The 16,164-nt window shown below is 33.5% G+C and overlaps 1 protein-coding gene across 17 annotated transcripts in view; it reads left to right on the top strand.

Moving 5' to 3' along the window:
- Nucleotides 1-16,164, top strand: part of BAZ2B (bromodomain adjacent to zinc finger domain 2B) — a 294,239-nt gene that overhangs the window by 144,481 nt on the left and 133,594 nt on the right. The window contains exon 1 of one of the 17 annotated variants that reach the window (XM_054699756.1): nucleotides 13,185-13,555. The exons of 15 other annotated variants lie outside the window; for them this stretch is intronic. The gene's annotated coding sequence lies outside the window, so the exon portion shown is untranslated. One more of the 17 variants, XM_054699755.1, reaches the window with a different exon arrangement.

Below are 16,164 nucleotides of genomic sequence, written 5' to 3'. Positions count from 1 at the left end.
CCATAGAGTTTCCTCAGAGCACCCATGCACATCACCTCAGTCCCCTGTGCTCCTCCCTCCCGCCCTCTGATCCCTCTCCCTCCTCCTCCCCTGCAGGATGTCTCTGATTTATAGTTGTCTGCTTTTGCTTTGTTTTGTTTTGTACTATTATTTTTTTACACTGATGTCTTATTTGGTTTACCTATATTCCTGCTATAAGTGAAACCATCCGATTTTTTTCTTTTTCCTTCCCTGCCTTTTTTTTAAGCGAAGACTACATTTTCCCCTGAATATTTCTGAAATCCGGCCTCTGTTCACAATGCCTGATTGTTTATGTAAGTTTGCATCGTATCTCACTTGGGTTGTCACAGCAACTTCCTAACTGGTGGCTCTGCGTCTAGTCTTGCTGAGTCCAAATTCATCATTGTCTCAGTAACAATTTAATTGGCATCACAAATATAACTAGATTATTCACCTACTTATAATCCTTTACTAGCTTCCCAATACTACCAAATAATATCCTTGTTTGTAGGGCATACGAATATTTCCATAATCTTTCTCCTGCCTACATGTAAAATTTTTGCCTAATTGCCCATACTTTTTGTTCTCCAAATTTGTAAACGTTTGTATTTCCTTAAAGTAGGTGACCGGTATAGAGATAGTCCATATGTCCTTGTTCTGTGCTGTTATCTCTTCCTGACACAACCCTCTCCTTGTGAATAGCCTGATTTCTCCATTCTTAATGGTTTAGGATAGATAAATGTTCTCCAAGAATGCTCTTCTTGGCTAAGTCTGAACTACTGATGTATAACTTTGTCAAAGAATTAAAACGATAGAATACCATGTACCTATCTTAAGTGTTTCATATTCTAAGTGGATAAAAAATTTTGTAATTAACTAAGTAGTGAAGACCTGATAAATCAAATTCCCCTTTTATAATTCAAAATCTGTTTGGATTATAGATTTTAACTGTAAAACTCTTCGAGGAAAATGCAAGAGAAAAATCTGTGGAACCTAACTTGGTTAAGAGTTCTTATACAAATAACACTGTTCATTAAAGTAAAACTAGTAATTGGACTTTATGAAAATTAAAATCATTTACTTTGCAAAAGACTTAAAGTTATGAAAACACAAGCTGTGTGCTAGGAGAAATTTTTTGAAAACCAAATATCTGACAGAGGATTCATATCTAGCATATATAAAAACTTCTAACTCAGCAGTAAAAATGCCTGCAGTACAATTAGAAAATGCAAAAGACATGAAGAAACATCTCACCAAAAGGATATATGTATGTGAGATGAGCATATGAAAAGTTGTTTGGTATCTTTTGCTATCAGGGATATTTTTACAAAATGAGCTATCATTACTTACTGAATCAGATCAACTGAAATAAAAAAGTAATAGCAAATGTGGGCAAGGATGTGAAGAAATAGAACTCTTTTTCATTGCCAGTAGGAATGTAAATGGTCAGAACCATTCTGAAAAAGAGATTGGCAGTTTCCTAGAAACACACACACAACTAAACAGTTACTGTATGACCCAGGTTAGTGGGTTACTTTTGCCAACAACTGATTGTACATTTTTGTTCATAGCAGATATATTTGTAGTAGCCAAAATTGGAAGCTATTGAAATATCTTAAGATAGATGAATGTCTAATATCCATACCATGCAATGCTTCATGGCAATAACTATTGGAACAACTCAGATAGATCTCAAGAGTATTAGACTGAATGAAGATGCCAATTTCAAAAGGTCACTCTGTGATTCCATTTATATGAGATAACATAATTATAGACATCAAGAACAAATTAATGGTTGCCAGGAGTGAGGGGTGGTGGAAGAGAAGACTTTGGTTATAACTAAAAAGAGGTAGAACAAGAGAGATCTTTGTGGTAATGGAAGAGTTCTGTATCTTGATTGGAGTATTGGCTACAAGAATCTACATGTGATAAAATGATAGACCTATACATATACATTGTAATTTTCCTGGTTTTGTTATGCACAATAATTATGGAAGGTGTAACCACTGGTGGGAAATGGGTGATGAGTATATAGGACCTCACTGTAGTCACTGTAAACTTAATTACTCAAAATAAAAAGTCAAAAAAAATTGTTTTTCCTCTGAGAAAAAAACTGTATCATTTCATACCCCCCATGTTCATTGTAGTATTATGTACAATAACTACGGCAAAGAAAAAACCTAATTTTCCATTGATGGAAAAATGGATGAAAAAAGTCACACACACACTCTGCCACATGAGGAAGAAGGAAATCATTTGCAACATCATGGATGGGCCCTTGAGGGCATTATCTTAAGTGTCATAAGTCAGAGAGACAGGAAGACAAGTATCATATGATAGTGCTTACATATGGAATCAAAGAACAAAAATACAAACTAACAGACACAGAGAACAGGTTGTTGTTTGCTAGGGGAGGACATGGATGAAATAGGTGAAGATGGTCAAAACGTACACACTTCCAGTAATAACAGTTCTGGTAAAAAAAAAAAAAAGAACTTTTTCATCTTCTCACTGAACTTGAATTTATTTATGTTTTTGATTTTTATCTTTTCTATCCTCTATAGACTTGTTTAATTGATTCTTCATAAAACATTTTCATTTTCTTCTTTCTTGACTGTTTTAGCCTAAGCATTGTTTCAGCCTACCTTAAATCACATGATGAATAGAAATATAGCAGATCTGTGAATAACATCATTTTATTAAACATAGCTTGGTTATAATGTCGATGAGAAAAACAACTCCAGCCTATTCTAAATGAATGGTATTATTTTTTGTTTTGCCTGAAGTTGCAATTTTAAAGAACTTATCAATGATATTAAGTGAGGACTTACTGTAGAAGCAAAACCTTTACTTTCTTCAAATGGTTTTTTGCATGTTAAATAGATATATATATATCTATGTTAGTGTGTATAGATCCAGTTCATTCATTTTAATGGCTATATACTATTTCTTTATATAAATATCATAATTTATATTCATTTTTTCCTACATTTTACTTTACAATTAATGCTATAATTAACATTGCTATATGTGATCACTCCTTTTGCACATGCATGAGAATATTTCTGGGTTGCATATCTAGAAATGGAATTTCTGTGATTGAAACTACATACAGCCTTGCTTTTAATATGTATTGCTTAAGATTTTATAGTGATTATATCAGTTTATACCACATTGCATAAGAGATATTTACATGTTACTCTATATTTTTGCCATCCTTTGGAATTTCCTTAATCTTTGCCTTCCCATTCCCTCCTCATAGAACCTACCATGAAGTCCAGAAGATTTAACTTGTACAATGTAATTATTTCTTGACCACCCAAGAAGTAATCCTTAGTTGAGACCCTTATCCCTTGCCTAAACTATTATAAAAGCCCAGATATTGCAATATCCCTTTTTGCTGTAATCCACCATATTTAAAACTACTTCATCAGTATTTCTTTTTTTTTTAATATATATTTTTTTATTTTTTTTTAAATAAATTTTATTTTTATACTCCCCATACAATTGCAACCCCCCCATTCTGACCCCAATCCCTCCCCTCCCCCCCCACCCCCCAAAAAGTGTCTCTGGTTCATAGTTTTTTGTTGATTTTGATTTTCACTTTCTTATAGTTATTCATTTTCCTGGTCCCTTATTTAAGTTTTCTAGATTCCTGCTATGAGTGAGACCATCCGGTATTTTTCTTTTTCTTTCTGGCTTATTTCGCTGAGCATGATCCCTTCCAGCGCCATCCATGTTGCTGCAAATTGCATGTGTTTATCTTTTTTGAATGCTGAGTAATATTCCATGGTGTATATGTACCACATCTTCTTGATCCAGTCATCTATTTTTGGGCATTTGGGTTGTTTCCAAAGCTTAGCTATTGTAAACAGTGCTGCTATAAACATAGGGGTGCAGGTGTTCTTTGGAATTGATGTTTCTGTGTCCTTTGGGTAAATACTTAGGAGTGGAATTGCTGGATCATATGGAAGCTCTATGTTTAGTAGGTCCAGAAATCTCCACACAGCTCTCCATAGTGGTTGGACCAGTTTGCACTCCCACCAACAGTGCAGGAGAGTTCCTTTTTCTCCACACCCTCGCCAACATTTGTTGTTGCTAGTTTTCTTAATATGTGCCATTCTCACTGGTGTAAGATGGTATCTCATGGTAGTTTTGATTTGCATTTCCCTGATTACAAGTGATGTTGAACATTTTTTCATGTGCCTGTTGGCCATTTGCATTTCCTCTTCAGAGAAGTTTCTTTTTAGCTCTTCTGCCCATTTTTTGACTGGATTATTTTCTTAGTTTGTGTTGAGTCTCATCAGCTCTTTGCAGATTTTTGTGATCAGTCCTTTATCATTAGTGTTGGGTGCAAAAATGTTCTCCCAGTTGGTGGGGTTTCTCTTTGTTTTGGTTATTGTCTCTTTTGCTGTGCAGAAGCTCTTTAATTTGATGTAGTCCCAGCTGTTGATCTTTGCCTTCACTATCACTGCTTTGGGTGATGTGTCTGTAAAGATGTCTTTGATGTGAATATCACGTAGTGTTTCGCCTATATTTCCTTCTATGTATTTTATGGTTTCAGGTCTTATGTCTAGTTCTTTAATCCATTTTGAGTTGATTTTTGTGTATGGTGTGAGGTAGTGGTCAAGCTTCATTCTTTTGCATGTAGCAACCCAGTTTTCCCAGCACCATTTATTGAACAAACTTTCTTTGCTCCAATGCATAGTCTTTGCTCCTTTGTCAAAGATTAGTTGACCATAAATCTGTGGGTTTATTTCTGGATTTTCTATTTGATTCCATTGGTCTGTGCGTCTGTTCTTGTTCCAATACCATGCAGTTTTGATGATTATAGCTTTGTAGTAGAGTTTGAAGTCTGGGAGTGTGATGCCTCCATTCCCTTCTTTTTTTTTTCAGGAGAGCTTTGGCTATTTGGGGTTTTTGTGATTCCATATGAATTTCATCAATAATTGTTCTATTTCTTTGAAGAATGACATTGAAATTTTGATTGGAATAGCATTGAATCTGTATATTGCTTTTGGTAGGATGGCCATTTTAATAATGTTTATTCTTCCAATCCATGAGCAGGGGATGTCTTTCCATTTCTTTGTGTCTTCTTCTATTTCTTTTTTTTTTTTTTTTTTAATAGAGGCATGTTTTATTTATTTGTTTGTTTTTTGTTTACACATGCACTGGGTACAGTCAGAAGCGCGGGAGGGTGAGAGAATTCACCAGAGCCAAAGCGGGGAGCAGAGCAGGCAGAAGGACTGAAATACACTGCTGAGGGGAGCAGCGGGCGGCAGGAGAGGTCTGCACACCATGTGGGACCCTCCTCCGGAGGCCGGGGAGCAGCCAGGGATCGAACCAGCGCCGCAGAGGCCGCAGGCAGCCTCGCAACCCAGAGCTCAACCGCTGCGCCATCGGGGAGGCCCTTCTTCTTCTATTTCTTTTAACAGTGTTTTATAGTTTTCTTTGTATAGGTCTTTTACCTCTTTTGTTAGATTTATTCCCAAATATTTGATTTTTTTTTTGTTTCAATAATAAAAGGGATGTTTTTTTTTTATTTCTTCTTCTTCAGATTTATCGTTTGTGTATAGGAAGGCTACTGACTTTTGCGTGTTGATTTTGTATCCTGCCACTTAGCCGAACTGATTGTTCATCAGTATTTCTAATGCAAGTAGTTAACCATTGTTTGCAGCATTAAATTAAAAAAAAAGGAATATTTAAGGTTGTCTCCAGCCATATCCCCCTCTGGATATGCCCTGTATACTAGCCAGTGTAGAATACATTGATCAGTTGATTAATTTAAGGAGCAGATATTTAATGCTCTTGTTATACTATACAGGTATGTTAACACTTGAGTTTTTTAAGTACTAGTACAATAAAGTGAACAGCTTCTTATTGTTATGGGAAAGTTGGCAAGCTATCTTAAGTTATTCAGTGAACACACCCAATGCTCTTCAGCCTCTGGTCCTCACCATATGTTTTCTTTCCACTTTGTATGTCTTCTTTCCTAGTTCTTCTCCAAGCCACCTTTGCCTTTCTAAACTCTATAGAATATTCAAGGCCAACTTCAGAGTGCTACCTTTCCGTGACTGCTTTTCCAAAATCCTCAATTAATTTTGCTCCCACGGTAGTATATTTATATTACTCTTATGGCATTAAGGTGACATTTATTTGTTGCCCTTGTAGCACTTAACATATCTTGTATAAGCATGCTATTAATTAATATACTTTAATTGAAGATAACATACTCATTAAATACTACTTCACCTTTGGACCTATGTGGGGAAACATCAGATTGAATTTAAAAAAAAATTTTATCTTGTGTTCTTACTTTAAAACACTATAAAATAAACTGTGAGTTCTTACATAGTGACCTTTTTGGCTGGCTTGATAGATAGTAATATTTATTTGTGATTTTTGTAATGTGTTCACTTTGGTTTTAGACTTCTTTTTTTTTTTAAAAAAAAAGATTTGTTTATTTATGTATACAAGAACTAGGGTACAGTCCAGAGGTGTGGGGGGTGAGAGGATTCACAGAGACAGAGTGGGGAACAGAACAGGCAGACTGAAATACACTGCTGAGGGGAGTAGCTGGTGAGATAGGAGAGGTCTGCTATGCCATGTGGGTAGCTCTGTCTGAGGATTGAACTTGTGCTGCAGTAGCTGCAGAGAGCTTCATAGGTTGTGTCTTAACCCTTTGCATCACCAGGGAGGCCCTGCTTTTAGACTCTTAATTAACTTCCATAAGTCAGAGTTTTTCATGCTGTGCTCTGATGAATCCTACCAGTTGGTTTTGGTGAGTTGCTTTGGCTCTTGCTGGGTACCTTCCCTGTCCTAAAAAGTAGCTCTTCATTTATATTTTTACAATACTGGGTTCCTTCAAAAGATTTTATTTTAAAAAAAGACTTGCTAAAATAATTGCAAATAATTGCTAGCAGTGTGTAAATGTTTAAACTTTATCCATTTGTTTTCTAAGATCTTAAATAAAAAATGTTTCTAGCACTTCTTTATTAACTTATCACAAATTTCAAATATGCAGTGCATATGAATATGAGACTTCAGATAAGTAAGCAAATAAGGGCTTTTAGAAATGGAAGATAAATTGTTTATTCTCTGAACATTCTGCATTTTTCTATATGTTTTTGAGATACTGGGATATCAAGTTACTGAAAATAGTATGGAAATTATAAGGTAGGCTGAGGAATTTTGTAGATTATTTTTTTTGTTAGGAATTTTATTATTTTTTATTTACTTATTTTGGCTACTTAAGTTTTAAAATGTACATAAGATTCTGACTTAGTAGTTCTGGGCTGAGCTTGATATTCTGCATTTTCAAATAGCGATTTCATTATTTTGATAGTGTATGGAGTACATTTTGAGTAATAAAAACTAAATGGAATCCAAAGCTTATCACATTTTAGGATTGCATCCTTTGCCCTAGTGAAAATAGGCTTTTGGTATTGCCATAGACATTGTTTTAAACTCTCTTTCTCTACAGTCTGATTTTTATTTTGCCATTTAATAGAAGTTTTTGGTTTTTTAGAGAACTGCTTTGTATATGGACTAATAATTGCTCTGTGGTTATTAAAATCCTTCAGGATTTTAAACATTGCCTTGAGAACTATCAGTGACTCACTTACTGTCCATGGCAATTTTTATTAGAGAGCTTAAGTTTAATAAAGAACTACTATTTGATGTATTTTCCCAACAGAATTGTAATACTTACTGACTTTAGCTATTTTGCAGTGTATTGTTTGAGGTAGACATTAAGGTATTATTAAAATAAAAATAGAAAACTTAATTTTGTTTGACTAAGTCTATTTTAGTTGGTATAAGTACTGATTTATTTAAACAGTTTTTATAAATACAATAGTAAACAAACAATATTTTTAATTAATTAATTTTGTGTAGAATTGGGTATAGACCAGAGGTGCAGTGGGGTGAGAGGACTCACCAGGGACTGAGTGGGGAGCAGAACAGGCAGATCCGCTGAAATACATTACTGAGGGGAGCAGTGGTTGAGACAGGAGAGATCTGCTATGCCATGTGGGTAGCTTCCTGGCTGAGGATGGAACCCAGGCCGTAGAGGGAGACAGCACTGAGATTGAAGCCTTAGGCCACCAGTGTGGTCCCTAGCAATATTTTTTAAAAAGCTGTTATTATCATGAATTGTATCAACTATACATCATTGCATATTGGGCTGTTAATTTTATCTGTTAAGACACGTGAATTGGAAACATAATTTCTATAAATAGACAATAGAACAAATAGTCATCTTGTTAAATAACTTATACTCAAAAATACATAAATCAATCTGATGGATATTAATGTTTTTATTTAAGATGTATACTATCAAAGACTTTCATAGTCTTTTGCACTTTTATAGAAAATTACTATAATTTTAGTTAGTAATTCTAACTAAATTCAGTACAGTAAATCTTTAAGAAAAATATCATTTTGACAAACTTTGTGGACCAGGACAGAAGAGCATTTTTATTTTGGGAAAAATGTTCTTAAGTTTTTAATTATTTTCATTGTCAGTTGTAGAAATTACCTGAGGAATTATGTTAGATAAATGACTTTAAAATATAATTTCTTGTTTCTTATTAAGTACTAAGATTTTTATAGAAGTTTTCACATGGAATTTAGTCAAATGTTGATAAGTTTGTTTCTAACCTGATCCAACAATCTTTCATAGAAATAAACCCCTTTTGTTGCTTCTGGTAGCATCCATTGATTTTTTTTTTCCAAAGGTACATTAATTGTGCTGATAGAAGCAGAACAATCGGCATGTACATTAAAAATAAATGCGATGAATAAAAATCAGTACAGTATAATATTATAGTCTTAATTTTGCTTTACCAAAGTTCTAAAATCTAAAGGACAAAAATACTGACAAGGTCAGGAAAAAATGAAAGAAAGAACAAACGATGCAAAAAGAAAATGACACTGAGGTCTTGGTTTAATACATATGTATTCCAGGTTGATGGTTGATTTCATTAGCAAATCTCATTGTTATGCAATGTCTGTTCTTCTGCAGCAAAATGAATATTGTATCCTCACAGCCTCTGTGTGTATCTATTATGTTGCAATAAATGAAAATATATACATTTGTAGCTTTCTTTGGTTTACCCTTCCCCATTTTGTTTTATAGGTAAAGAAAGGAAATTTGATTGTATTCTATCTTTTGTTCTTAAATTGTTCCAAAGCTTTTCAATTTGTGTTGTAGATAGGTTTCCGACTGTTGTTTTTTGAAATAAGTAAGTGTAAGATGGTTAATAATGTAACTACTTACATTATTCTAGAATTTTTTTAAGATAGTAGGATATAACCTTGATTCGTTTAAAGGTGATAATTAATATGAACTTTCTTAGCATTTGCTTCCTAACCTATATTTAAATATTAGGAGTTTTTTATTGCAGTGAAAAAGTCAAGTAAGTATACATATTACTCTAGATCTAAATACTGCTACCTTTTGCAATACTACAAGTTGTATGCTGAAGGAGAGAACAGGCGGCATGAATCTTTGTGTTATGTATTTGAGTTCAAATATGAATCAAACTGTATTGGACACAATTGTCATTTCATTTTAGATATTTTGAGGTCTGACAATATTTTTTAATATCTGCTTGGCTTTGGTGGATTTCTTAAAAGTTGTCCTCTCAACAAAAGTTATTTTGACAAGCTTGGAAGTAAAAAAAGCTCAAGGTTTGATTTAATATGGGTTTATTGGACACTGTATAGAAATTTACCTGCGTGGTAAACATTGACCTATGACTCAGTTAATACAATTCTGATAAATATTTTGATAGTGTCAGACAAACATATGTTGTTTTAAATTTATATAGCAGTTTATTAATACATCATATTAAGTTGATTTGTACTTAGAGTGTTTATTCACACTCCAAGGTATTTCAAAATCTAGTAATGGAAATTCCTAAAGTAATTTGAAAGTAATATAGAGCTAAATCATGGCCCCAATAGGCTCTCAGGACCTTTTGTTAAATTTCAAGATCTAAACTTACAATGAAGCAATGAGAAATAACATAAACATAATATGGACAATTGGAGAACATGGCATCTTTGGGAGACAGGCAAGAGCAACCCAACTGTAATGGATGACTCCCAATTATCTCACATGAAAATAGGATCATAGCTTTGTTAAATTTTAGTAGTCCAGATCTAGTCCAGATATGGTATATGTAGATGCTACCTGTGGACCTTGTTTTCCCTTGCATAATAAAATGGGAGATAGAAAATTCCCTTTATATTAATTATTGTCTACTATGCCCCATAACTTAAAAAGTAAAGGCTGTAAACGTATGCAAAGATCCATGCTCTAGAATGAATCCAACTTAGTAGACTGAATGGGAATATAGGAATCTAGGAACTCTAGGTAAGGCTTCTCTACCATGCTTGAATTAAGCAAAATCATAGAAGGTCTGCTCTAAGATAAAAAGAGAGGTTCCTTTTAAGTGTGTGAATCTATCTTAGCCATCATCTAATCTAGAACCAGTTATTACGTGTATGCCCTTTTTACATACTCATTCAGCAGAAAAACCTGAAAATTAAAAATGAAACATGAATTTGAAATATGAAAATGAATGTTCAAAATTTAACCAAAGGTCCTAGGTATTTTTAATGTTTGTTAGAAAACGCAGATTAGATAAATTGCAGAAGACTTCCTAGCAAGACGGCTTATTTTCTGGGTAACCTTTTGTTGTGACACTGCTCTGGCTTGCATTACGGGAATATTAAAAATTTTCGCATGAAATTTATTATTTAATTTTTGTCAATATCCTATTGAAAAAAAAATACTGTATTATCCAGGTTGCTTTATTGAAAAGTATAGGAGAGGGCCTCCCCGGTGGCGCAGCGGTTGAGCGCTGGGTTGTGAAGCTGCCCGCAGCCTTGGCGGCGGCACCGGTTCAATCCCCGGCTGCTCCCCGGCCACCGGAGGAGGGTCCCACATGGCGCGCAGACCTCTCCTGCCGCCCGCTGCTCCCCTCAGCAGTGTACTTTGGTCCTTCTGCCTGCTCTGCTCCCCGCTCTGGCTCTGGTGAATTCTCTCACCCTCCCGCGCTTCTGACTGTACCCAGTGCATGTATAAACAAACAAACAAACATAAATAAATAAATAAAGAATAATTTAAAAAAAAAAAAAAAGAAAGAAAAGTATAGGAGAAATTTCTCTCAGTTCTGAGTGGTAGGAAAGCTTTGTTATTTGTAAAATATATCTTATAGAGAACATGAATTTTATAATTTGATCTTGATTCCCATTTTGCTTTGCTATGAAGCTCAGAACTGAACCACTAACATCATAAAACTGTGTAAGACTTTATGATAGTTGTTTGTGTTTCATCTTCTATACCTTGTGTTTCATCTTCTTGCTTCCTCTTATTTTTTCCCTTTATTCAAACTAATTTATACTTTGAAGGTATGCTACTCTACTACTCATATTTCTGTAAGTCACCTTAAGTTACTTTGAAATAAGATGAACTATAAATAACCATGTAAAATTTACTTTTTGCCAGCAGAAAGCAAACAAATAAAAGTAGAAAGCTTTCTTCTTCCTCATTTCCCCTCCTTTGTCATCCTTTTCATTTTGCATTTCTTAATTTTGCTATGAAAATATGGAGAATTCATATTCTCTTGGATTTCTTAGACTAGTCAGGGGTAGGAGAATCCTCTGTGAAGCTTTTTGCCTGCACAAAGAGAGCTACCAGGTCTTAATACCAAAACATGCTGACCCTTGATAAAAATCACCTTGAATGAAACAGAAATCAAATTTATTTTCTATATCTCTATATTTTTCTTTCATTATCCTGTATATTTGACCCAATATTGGAAAGTAAGATAGGCATGGATCTTTGAAATAATCAAAATAATTATTTTCTAATTTAAAATTTTATTTTGTTTTGGTATATGAATTATAGAAAGTAACCTATTTAGTAGGAATTATAGCTTAAATTTTCTGTAAAAGAAATAAGAGCTTTGTTTTTAAGTCCAAGATCTTTGAAATATTTAACTTAACCCACAAATTCAGCTAAAACTGTTAACTCAGTTATAGTTTTCTGAAAATTTGCTGTTTCATGTGTTATTGTAGTAAAGCTAGTGACCAGTGATTTGAGTTTAATGCTTTCAATACTGCATACATGTACCTTTCAAATGACACGTACATATTAAGTTAATGAGACCTGTTCTGAGTTTCTGAACTTTTGACACAGGCTTACCTACTCGAATGTTCTTTTGTTGTGATTGATTTTATTGTCATTTTGTTTTATTTTCTATTTCAGTATATTAGAATTTTGTCAATGGAGTAAATATAAACCTGATTTAAATAATATAATTTTAATGCCTTGATATGATTATATTGTTGTAAAAGGGGCTTAAGAGCTTTTGCATTAAAATAAAGCATGTTGTGTTCATAATAGTTAGGACATAGACACATTACCTTAGTATATATAGAATTTTTAGGATAACTGCAAATCTTGCAGATGTAAAAAAAATCCTGAATATTTTAAAGTATTACATTAGTTTAGCATTTTGATGGAGTGTTTTTGTTTTATTCCCTTCATTAATTTAAACCAACCCTTATTCAATTATGTAGTAATTTTAGATAGTAAAACCATACCAATTGTCGGGGGAGGAGAATTAAGGACACGGAAACTTAGTGTGTTTTTTTTAATGATCACAAGTAAATATTTTAAGTTTGGCTTGCTTTTGGAAATATGAATTAAAAATGATTCAGGGAATAGCTTCACGTTATGCCAACTCTTGATTCATGCAATTGAGGGTTTTTTTCTCCCCAAAGACTAGCAAATTATAAAGTAGTCTTAATTTCCAGGAACCTGTCCTAATAAAAAGTCTTATGTTGTAATGAAAATTTCAATTTTGGATTTTAAATGTAACTTAGAAACTTCTTTTTCTACTTTAATGAAGGCATTGAGATTTAAAGGCTTTTCCTTCTAGCAAGCAGGTTTCGGAACAGTTGTTCTTAGTTGTTGTTAAAGTCTTATTAATGTTGCCTTGTTTTTACAATTAACTTGCCAGAAGTAATTTTTAAAACCTGCTTAAACAGATTCGTTTTTCAGTCATTCCTTATGATAAACTGTGGGTCTATGCATGTCAGGAATAAGCCCTCCTTAAAAAAGGAAGAAAGGAAAACAGAACTATTTCTTGTCTGTTTTGACGTTAATAAAATTAAGGAAAGAAAGATTACTTGAGACATCAGGTTTACCTGGCTTAGTTTTGTCACGTGAGCATTCACGGTTACTGGTGATCTAAGTGCTCCACCTGCCTTTCAGTTTGTTTACCAGGAAATCAAGATGTGTAAACTGCAGGAAGTACTATTTGACCCTCTCCGACAGTATCTCATTACAATAATTGCTAATCTCTGAATAAGACAGCCATGTTTTGTGAGTAACAGAGAGAGAGAGGTTGTGTTAGGTAGATTTTAGGTGTTTCAACAAATAGACTATTGTAAATGCTTACTTGGATTGTGTTTTCATGAAAGCTTTTGATAAAAGACATATGGTGACCTTTGGGGTCAGCAAAGCTAGGACACAATAGTAGGTATTCTTTCATGCCTTTTAACTGAAAAATATCACGGCTTGTTGTTTTGGAGTGCTGTCACTGCTCTGAATCGAAAGGATAATGGCTACTTCCTGATTAAACCCTCTCCACAGTAAGCTGTTAATGTTATACTGTATGTCTTTTTCTCCTGTAAATGCAAGATTATTTGATGTTTTCTTTACTTTTTATCACTGTCTTTTCATAGGTATATCTGTTACAAATATATCCTAAAGTTGAAGTTTACAATTAGAGTAGTAACTACTCTTTTAAGTTTGAAGGATTTTCTTTTTGAATAAAAAGTATTTCTGTTTGGTATCGAATCCAACTATCTCAAATACTTATTGTAGATTTTGGTTAAAGAAATTAAATTTTTAAAAAATGATAAATTAACTGTCACTTTCTTGGCACTGTTAGCAAAATTTTAAAAATAACTTATGTAGTAAATCTGATTGATTTTTTTTTCAAGGAATGTTTGGATTTTATTTTTATTGAGTAAATATCAGTCAGTATATACATATTGTCATAATATGTTGATAATATTTTAATGAATTATTGTTCTAAAATTAGCTGAAATCCTTGTGATATAAAAACAATATTAAGCGCTGTGAATTTAAGCAGAGAATAATGAGCTTTTTAGTTTTAATCCTAAAGCTGCCAGTCTTTCCATCTGTGTTCTTGGGACAATCATTTAAACTGCTTACCTCAGTTGGCTTATCTACTGTTCATATGAATGCTAAGTAAAATGTGTATGTTTCTCTATTCATAATAGTATAATAGTACAAAGTATAAAGAAAATGAATTTTTACAAGTATTTCATAAAATGAGAACTGACTGAAAATAGAATTAGAAAATATTTAGAAATCATAGTAGATAGGAAAATTACAGAAAATTATCTTATAGAAAATAAACTTTTAAATACAAATCATATCATTTTAATTTGAACACAACTGTTAGTTTTTCTAGAGCCTTAATTTAGCATTTTCAAAGGATTATACACATTGTTGGGTGCGTGACTAAAATGGGAAGTGGAAAGCTTGGGGGTGATTTAGTAAACAGTGACAAATACAAGTACATTATTTAACTTATTCTCAAAAGTCTTGTTCCTAGAAATGAAATTATTCGGAGTAAAAGAAAAAAAGTATGTTTATTACAGGCCTATAAATATAGTTCATCTAAATAATATGTTTAATTTTTTTAGAACTCTTGTATTAGGTGTCCTGGCTATAGGAAAGAAAACATATAATGGAATTATTAAAGATTGAAGACAGTTACTGAAGATAGTTGTATAACCTAACACCCTGAAATATTTGAAAATAATTTGGCATAATATAAATAGAACCTACTTTTCTTAGGAGAATTAAGGCACTTTCTTTTGCAAAATGCTTATCAAAATTATTTTAGGTATCTCAGTAATTTAGAATATAAATATTGATGTATTTTTGTAAGGATAGTCTAAAGATTATGTTGTGAATGTTCAAGTTCAGTTAATTTATTGTAGGATAGTAGTATTTCTATTTTAATTTGTAATAACAAATGTCATTTGTTAAATGCTTAATATGTGCAAACGAAAGTACAAAATCTATTGTAGGAAAGACAAACTTTTAACTTTAGATTCTTAGAGGTTTTTTTGGCTGGGCCTGAAAGTTAAATTGACATTAGGTAAATCAACAGGAGAAAGCAATTCGAATCTATTTAATAAAGTTCTGTGTGTCATGGGAACCTGCATAAAGAATGAAGACCCAAAGTAATGGCAAAATCTACTTGTTTCACATTAGGTTGAAAAATAAAGCGATATTGTGGAAAAGGGACTAAATATTTGGAGAGGCGAAAGGAAGATATGAATTATTTTTACAAGGTCTGTTTGTGTAGAATTCTCTCTTAACTACTTGTCCTTCATGCTAAGAATGTTGCTTTTCCTTCTGGTGTAGGGAGGACATCTTTCACATAGAAATTTCATTTCATGCTTTTAGTAAAACGAAGGAAGGTCAGAGTATTTTTCTTATATTGGCTGTTTTTCCAGTGCCTTTAATTAAAAATATTCAGTATGCCCTGTGGCATATTTTGGAGTTGCCATCATCTCAACTCCTTCTCTATCCTCTCATTCTGAATTTATGATAATCACATGAGTTGCAGACACCATTCATTATTCCCATTTTTATTGATTATTATAATGGGAAATTTAAATAATTTGATCAATGTCGCTTATCTAGTAAGTCCCAGAGAATGATCAAAAACAATAACAATTGGGCCTCCCTGGTGGCGCAGCGGTTGAGCGCTGGGTTGTGAAGCTGCCCGCAGCCTCTGCAGCGCCGGTTCGATCCCCGGCTGCTCCCCGGCCACCGGAGGAGGGTCCCACATGGCGCGCAGACCTCTCCTGCCGCCCGCTGCTCCCCTCAGCAGTGTACTTCGGTCCTTCTGCCTGCTCTGCTCCCCGCTCTGGCTCTGGTGAATTCTCTCACCCTCCCGCGCTTCTGACTGGACCCAGTGCATGTATAAACAAAACAAACAAACAAACAAATAAATAAACATGCCTCTATAAAAAAAACAAAAAACAAAAAACAATAACAATTCAGAATGCAGAACTCAGTTTTTAGTGTCATACCCT

This window comes from Talpa occidentalis, unplaced genomic scaffold (assembly GCF_014898055.3).
Source record: "Talpa occidentalis isolate TD23 unplaced genomic scaffold, MPIMG_talOcc4v2.1 talOcc4.3, whole genome shotgun sequence".
NCBI lineage: Eukaryota > Metazoa > Chordata > Mammalia > Eulipotyphla > Talpidae > Talpa > Talpa occidentalis.
Note: the sequence above shows the minus strand (reverse complement) of the source record. Positions and strands in the feature narration are given on the sequence as shown.